Source organism: Temnothorax nylanderi, unplaced genomic scaffold (assembly GCF_030848795.1).
Source record: "Temnothorax nylanderi isolate EJ_2023f unplaced genomic scaffold, tnyl_v1.0 TNYL_tig0085_pilon, whole genome shotgun sequence".
NCBI lineage: Eukaryota > Metazoa > Arthropoda > Insecta > Hymenoptera > Formicidae > Temnothorax > Temnothorax nylanderi.
This window is the reverse complement of record NW_027249147.1, coordinates 662,083-670,011: the sequence shown is the minus strand read 5'-3', so window position 1 is coordinate 670,011 and position 7,929 is coordinate 662,083.

Sequence of the window (7,929 nt, the reverse complement as noted above, 5' to 3'; positions counted from 1 at the left end):
TAAATGAAATCCGCGACCGCGTACAGAAAGACGGGGAGCCATATGTGAAATACGCGACACAAATGCTGACCCTCATGCGTAGGGCAGGGGGCTACTCGACCGAAGAGCAGGTCGAGCAGCTCTACGAGAACATGCACCCCGATTATCAAAACCGTATCTGGCGGAGCGACGTCCGCAGCCCCCGGGAACTGCAGCAACGAGCAGGCGAGTTCGAACGATTGCAGCAGAATCGCAAAAAACGCACCGTCGCGAAAAGCACCGCCACCGACCCCCCGGTCACCGCCGCCGTGTACAGTCGAAGCGAGTGCTGCTGGCGTTGCAAGCAACGCGGCCACACGCGCTTCGACTGCCGACGCCCCGCCCGGAAGTTTTGCTCACAATGCGGCAAGGACGGCGTACTGACAAAAGACTGTCACCCGCCGCCGGGAAACGAAACCGGGACCGCGGAAACGCCGGCCGCCCCCCGGTCCTCCCCGTAAGATTCACGCCCCGGCCGCACCTAAAAACGCGCATCCGCGACCGCCCGTTAGAGGCCCTACTAGACACTGGCTCAGACATATCGTTCGTCAACGAGCACACCGCCCGGCTCGCGCAAACCCTCGGTTTCCCCGTAACGCCGGACGAAGGGCAAGTCCAGTTGGCCAACGGGCACGTAATAACGCTGCCCGGCCGCGTCCGATTGCCGATTCAGACCGCCGGCAAGACCGTCTGGCACTCGTTCACAATTATGCCGAACCTGAAAAACGCGATGTTACTCGGGGTAGATTTTTGGGCCAAACTCGGCCACGCCATTTCCCGCGCCGGACAACGCGAGTCACCGCAGCCAGACACCCGCCACCGCGATGACCGAGGGCATCGCCCCGCGAACCCCGACCGAGGAGGAGAGGCTCCGAGCGTTCCTCGCAGAAGAACTTCCCCTCTTCGACCAGATAACCGGGCCGACCGACAAAACGGCCCACCATATCCGCGTCAAAACGAACATCGAACCGATTAAGCAGCGGTACCGACCGCGCAACCCGGCCATGCAGGCCATCATTAACACCGAAGTCGAAAAAATGGAACGGGAGGGGGTGATCGAGCGCTCGAAAAGCGCATGGAGTTCCCCGGTCGTCGTAGTACGAAAAAAGGACGGGAGCCACCGATTTTGCATCGATTTTCGCCGGGTTAACGACGCAACCGAGACCGACGCCTACCCCCTCCCCCAAATCACCGCGACGCTCGACAAATTACGAGGAGCGAAATACCTGACCACGCTCGACCTTAAGAGCGGGTACTGGCAGGTCCCCCTCACCCCGGCAAGCCGACCGATCACCGCATTCACCGTACCCGGGAAGGGGCTCTTCCACTTCAAAGTCATGCCCTTCGGTTTACATTCCGCCCCCGCGACGTTCCAACGGCTACTGGATACCGTGCTCGGGCCGGAACTCGAGCCACACGTGTTCGTGTATCTCGACGATATCATTGTAATCACGAAGACGTTCGAGGAACACCTCCGCATACTGCGCGAAGTTTTCCGCCGCCTCCGCGCCGCGAACTTACGGCTCAACCCGGCCAAATGCAAATTCTGCGTGGACAGCCTACAATATCTCGGGCACATCGTCGACCGCGAAGGGATCCGTACCGACCCAGAGAAGGTCCGGGCAGTCGCCCAGTGGCCTCGGCCGCAGACAGTTAAGCAAGTACGGCAATTCCTGGGAGTAGCGTCGTGGTACAGGCGCTTCATCCAAGACTTCGCGACAGTCGCCGCGCCGCTCACCGCGCTCACGAGAAAACACGCTCGCTGGAACTGGGGGGAAGAGGAAGATACCGCGTTCGAGAAGCTAAAAGACACGCTGACATCCGCGCCGGTCCTCGCCTGCCCCGATTTTTCACGGCGATTTGTCCTGCAAACCGACGCCAGCACAACCGGCCTCGGGGCCGTGCTCACGCAGAATTTCCCAGAGGGAGAAAGAGTAATCGCGTACGCGAGTCGCACGTTAAACCCGGCCGAACGGAACTATAGCGCAACCGAGCTCGAATGCCTAGCGGTAATCTGGGGGATTCGCCGGATGCGCGAATACCTCGAGGGCTACCCCTTTACCGTCCTCACCGATCACCAGTCCCTGCGGTGGCTACAAAAATTAGACACCCCGACCGGCAGGCTGGGCCGATGGGCATTCGAGCTCCAACAGCACGACCTGGAGATTAAATACCGAAAAGGAGCCCTCAACCGGGTCGCGGACGCCTTGTCTCGGCAACCCACCACCGCCGCCGTCACGACACCGCCCCGCTGTTCGTGGTACCGCCGCATGCTACGGGCCGCGCAAGAAAACCCCCGGGACCACCCTGATTACGACATCCGAGACGGGAAACTATACCGACACGTACTGCATGACCTAAACTTTAACGAAACCCCGCCCGAAAATCAGTGGAAGGCATGCGTGCCAAGAAAGGATACGTAATTTGGCACAAATCATGTCGTGTTGGTGTTGCGATTTGTATTTCATGCACAGTTTATTTGCATACAAAATGAGTAGTTCGTCAAATCTGATAGCACGTGTAACATCGTCTTCCCTCATAACAGGAAATACTACTGTTCTTAATACATCATTTGCCTCATTATTAGAGTCTTTGGTTAGCATCACAGATTCACTGTTCTCGTTGTTCTTATCTATATACCTTATCGTATTAATATCTGTCATAAGTAAAAAGTATATTATTACCTTTGCATTTTGCACAAGCAGTATAATCTGTACCGATCCTGTTATATTTTTATTAGGACGTCCGCCGATGGGTGTAATCGACACGTAACTCGTCTATCCATAATCATAACGCAACGATTCTTTGTAAATTTTTTTTTTCAAAACGTCGAGAGTGGTGACGTTGATTTTCAAAACTTAAGAAGTCACACTAATCTCTATACAATCAAATAAAATACCGACTATTGTATGCGGACGTCCTAATAAAAATATAACAGGATCGCTACAGATTATACTGCTTGTGCAAAATGCAAAGCTAATAATATACTTTTTACTTATGACAGATATTAATACGATAAACTATATAGATAAGAACAACGAGAACAACAGTAAATCTGTGATGCTAACCAAAGACTCTAATAATGAGGAGACGACTGATGACGCATTAAATACATGTTATGATAAGTTTAGCTAATATTATGAACCATATCTGTAATAGTTATTTTATCGTATGTATGAAATAATAATATACTTTTTACTTACGTCAGATATTAATACGGATATTATACAAAATGAATTTGAATCATCTAATCTAAATTTATTGTTGATTTTGCAAAGTGAGCTTTGATAATCTGTAGCGAATCTGTTATATTTTTCATTAAGACGTCTGCACACAATAAGTTGTCCGTTATTTACTTCAGAGTTCGTATTAAATTTGAAATTGCCATTTTTCTGCAAAATATCGATAATTTTCCTTCTTTCTTGATTCTTCTTGGGTAAGATAGCAAATTTTTTTACATCCGGTTCATTTTTATGTACCATTTCCAAATGTCGTACTAATTGAGTTTGCAATTTGCTACAGAAAATGCAATAGTTTCGTTTCACACTTTTTAGATTAGATAATTCAATATACATAACTTCGTCGTTGCATACTGGTACATTGTTGTTAATTTGCGAGGCATCTAAACTTGATGCTGACGATGCAGTTATATTTAACGCTGATTTGTGTTTTATTCGCAATTTATTATTCAATACATTTTGTTCATCTTTTGATCCACTTTCTTCATGTGGCAATTCATTATCTGATATACTCTGTTCATCTTCTGAAGGAAGATATTCTGAATCGCTACTGTCTTTAGCGTTGTCAACGTCTAAAAAGACGGTAGAATATAAAATTACAGGAATTAGGACGTCTGCATAGTCGGTATTTATTTGATTGTATAGAGATTAGTGTGACTTCTTAAGTTTTGAAAATCTATCGTACTGGCCGTATATCTGTGTATTCTTTCTAACTGCACCTTCTTTATTATTTGCTATGTTTCTTATCAAATTTTTTCTCAACTTTTCTTGTGTCAAGTGTTAAAATACATATATACTTTAAATCCTTTAAACGCAAACAATGTTACTTTCTTTATCTCAATGTAAATTTTTCCTTTACCCACTTTTTCTTTTTGTCTTATTAATGTTAAAGTATTATTTTCTATACATACATTAACTGAATAGCAACGTAAATATTTATTCAATTTTCTAACATACACGTTGACAGTATAGTATTGTTGTTTAATCGTTAAACAAAAATTTAATAAATGAGCGTTGATAGATCCATCACATAATGTTCAACGTTATTGAAATCTATAATGTTCTCCGTTATTGAAATCTATGATGTGATATAATTATCAACGTTTATTTAATAAATTTTCGTTTTTATTGAAAAAACAATGATTGTGTACTGTCAACGTGTATGTTAGAAGATTGATTAAATCTGTAACGTTACCGTGCTCAAGCATTCTCACTTGCGAATCCGTTGTATAAGAAACGCAGACTCAATTGAGATTTGCTGTCATTTTTTCCTCGACATTTCTGCGTTGTAGATTGTAGAGTACATCTCGAGTGCATCTCTACAGCCTCCGGCGGCGGCGGCGGTTCGGCTGGAATTCTACATGTATGCTACAAATCTTCCCGAGTTGACAAAATGTTTTCGAGGATGTTGCGAAAGTCGAAACGTGTACAAATGTTATCGCAGTCACCTTTTTTTAATCGTTACGATTAAGAAAAGGTGACTGCGATAATTTGTATAACTTTCATCTTATTTTTTCTAAAGGAGGAGAAAGGAAAGGAATTTAATACATTTTACACGTCGTTGTTTTTTTAATCTTTCAGTTCCCGCTTGCAATGTTTCAATACCTGGAAAAAGTGTAACCTTCCAGAGGATACCCCCTGTTTTGAAGGAGAATCAGAAGAAGACCGTTACATCATTTCCACCGCTGTCAGAACCCATTCCGAATTTGCTGAAAGTTGTTTATTCGACTGCGAAAGAGGAGCATGAAACGACGCAGATCACAGTCTTACCAAATGGCTTGAAAGTCGCGTCTGAAAATAGCTTACGCAGACACTGGTTTATTTTGTATTCACGCCTCATGCACACCATCCCATGTTAAGGAAATGGTAGAAGTAATTGTGCACGAGATGGTCGCCATGACGAGCGGATTTACGGATAACGAATTAGCGGTATGATTTTTACCTTTCTGAACCAGTTATTACAGAGTGTTTATATATATATATATACAATTATTATATACAATTTAAAATCTGATTTTTACTAAATCATTGTCTTAATTGATGATTACATCTTGGAAAATCTTATTTTTTGTATAGAGAGCAAAGAAGCAATTGCTGTCGATGCTGCTTATGAATCTGGAACAACGACTCGTTGTATTCGAAGACATTGGTAGACAGGTCCTGGCGACTGGCACCAGAAAACGGCCTGAATACTTCATGCAAGCTATTAGTAAGCTGCAAAGCTCTTTGCAATTTAATAACACAAAAATTCGGTTCTTCCGTAACATTCATAAAAAAACACAATGCTTGCAGATGGAATATCTAAAGATGACATTAACCAAGTAGCGCAACGTTTATTAAAATCACCACCTTGCTTGGCAGCACGTGGCGAAGTAACACCGAACGTTCGATCTCAAATTCAGTTGAACCTCGAAAATATGATACGAGATGCATCGTGTTTCCGCTGTCGAACAAAAATTCTGATCACTAAAATAACTGAATTTTCTAACATAATGGGGCTATTAAAAATTGTAATATTAGAAGGAATAGTATTAATGTCGAAGATTTGAGACTATAACATACAATATGCAAAATGCTCTTTATGTATGTATTATCTAGATTTTGATAATGTACATTAATTTGAATTATATTATTTTGGTTACTATACAGGCAGCGTTCCAATATTCACTGCCAGTTTTGAAAATCTATAGTGTACGTGGCATAAACTATAGATTTTCAGTACTGATAGTGAATATCGGAACGCAGCCTGTATAGTAAACAAAATAACACAATACAGATATATTACTACGTTACAATCTAAAATTAACGGACAATCTTTTTGCAGGTTGAGAGTGTTCGATATTGGATCCCCGATGTTAACCAAAGAGTAATATTATTATAAGGCTTCTGATCTTTCACCACGTCTTTGGTTTATAACGTCATAAGCGACAAAACGTCAAGATCCGACACCTCGATAAAATGTAGTTGTGTACAATATGTTGCAACATGCTAATAATCGAAGTATAGGCTTCATCGGAAATGCACGAATATAAGAAAAACAGGCTAATTAAGAGCCAGGCGCGGTAAATGTTTCGCGAATGTTATTTTTAAATTTTTACACATTTTCAACCTTAGTAAACTGCGCTCCGACTAAATTGTCAGACTTGCAACACAGCTCCGGTTAGAGTAATAAGGAGGGAGGGGATTTTACTGCTTCAACTGGAGCTGTGTTGCAAGTCTGATAATTTAGTCGGCGTACAGTTTACTAAGGTAGGAAATATGTAAAGAGTTAAAAATAACATTTACCGCGTCTGGCTCTTAATTAGCCTATTTTTTTATATTCGAGAATCTAATATATTTGTCAGCAATCTCTTTGTGCTCTTTTGATAATGACTTGTAAAGATCGTTGTATGTGTGTACATGTTTTTATTAACTCTTATAATTTTAAAAATCTTTGATAAGAATGCGTTCAATTTCTCCTGCCCGTCGTTTGTTAAACACTTGTACAGAGATCAGTGCTCCTGCCAAAGAAAGCACAGCGTAATACAAAAAAGATTGTTGTAGTGTATTAAAAGTGTTAATATTATTATATTTAATATTGCAATATATCTCTGGTTGCTAACGGCCGTCGATAATGATCCTTGTGAGTCTTTTCGGAATGCCCCATGAGTGTGGCAAGATCCGATACTTCCATATCATTAAGATTTAGTTGTATACAGTATATTGCAATATGTTTTCGCAACACTGTACCACGTAAAGTATTAGACTGAATTGCATTACATTCGCTTGAGAATTTACGCATTAAAATGCAACCTCTGAGATATTTGTACCTTTGTTTGTTATACCCAGGCAATCCGAAAACATAAGGATTTTTTTCGGGTACGTTAGATTCCTTTCGATATTTTAAAATCAAATTAATGGATTCAAATAAATCGTTTGATAACAAAACGGGCACCGTACGTCCTAATTTACCTCTTATACAGAATCTGATATATTTGTTAGCAATCTTTTTGTGTTCTTTTGATAATGACTTGTAAAGATCGTGTACATGTTTTTATTAACTCTTTTATAATTTTTTAAATTTGATAAGAATGCGTTCAATATCTCCTGCCCGTCGTCTGTTAAACAGTTGTACAGAGATCAGTGCTCCTGCCAAAGAAAGCACAGCGTAATACGAAAAAGATTGTTGTAGTGCATTAAAAGTTTCAACCCGCTTTTCTTCTAAGGCACAATTTCACCAACGTCGATTAACTGTAACCTTCGATTAAACTCACTCTTTGTCTCTTTCTAAGAGGGACAATTATAAAGAGACGAAGAGTAAGTTTAATCGACGTTTGTGAAACTGCGCCATAGCGTACATATTTATAATATGAATGATAACTACGTGAATGCTTGTTCTCATGAGTGTTCTATATAGTTGCGCTTTTTCTGTTCTATTGTTTTATCTCTTTCGTTTCTTTTTTTTACCAAATTTTAGAATACATATGTAACTTTAAATACAAACAGTGTCACTTTTCACCTCCATGAAATCTTTTCCTTTTCCCATTTTTTCTCTTTGCCTTGTTAATGTTAAAATATTATTTCCTTCTACATACATTAACTGAATAGCAACGTGAATATTAAATCTTCTAACATGCATGTTAATAGTACAGTATTATTGTTTCCTTAATAGACAAATTTAATAAATGGGCGT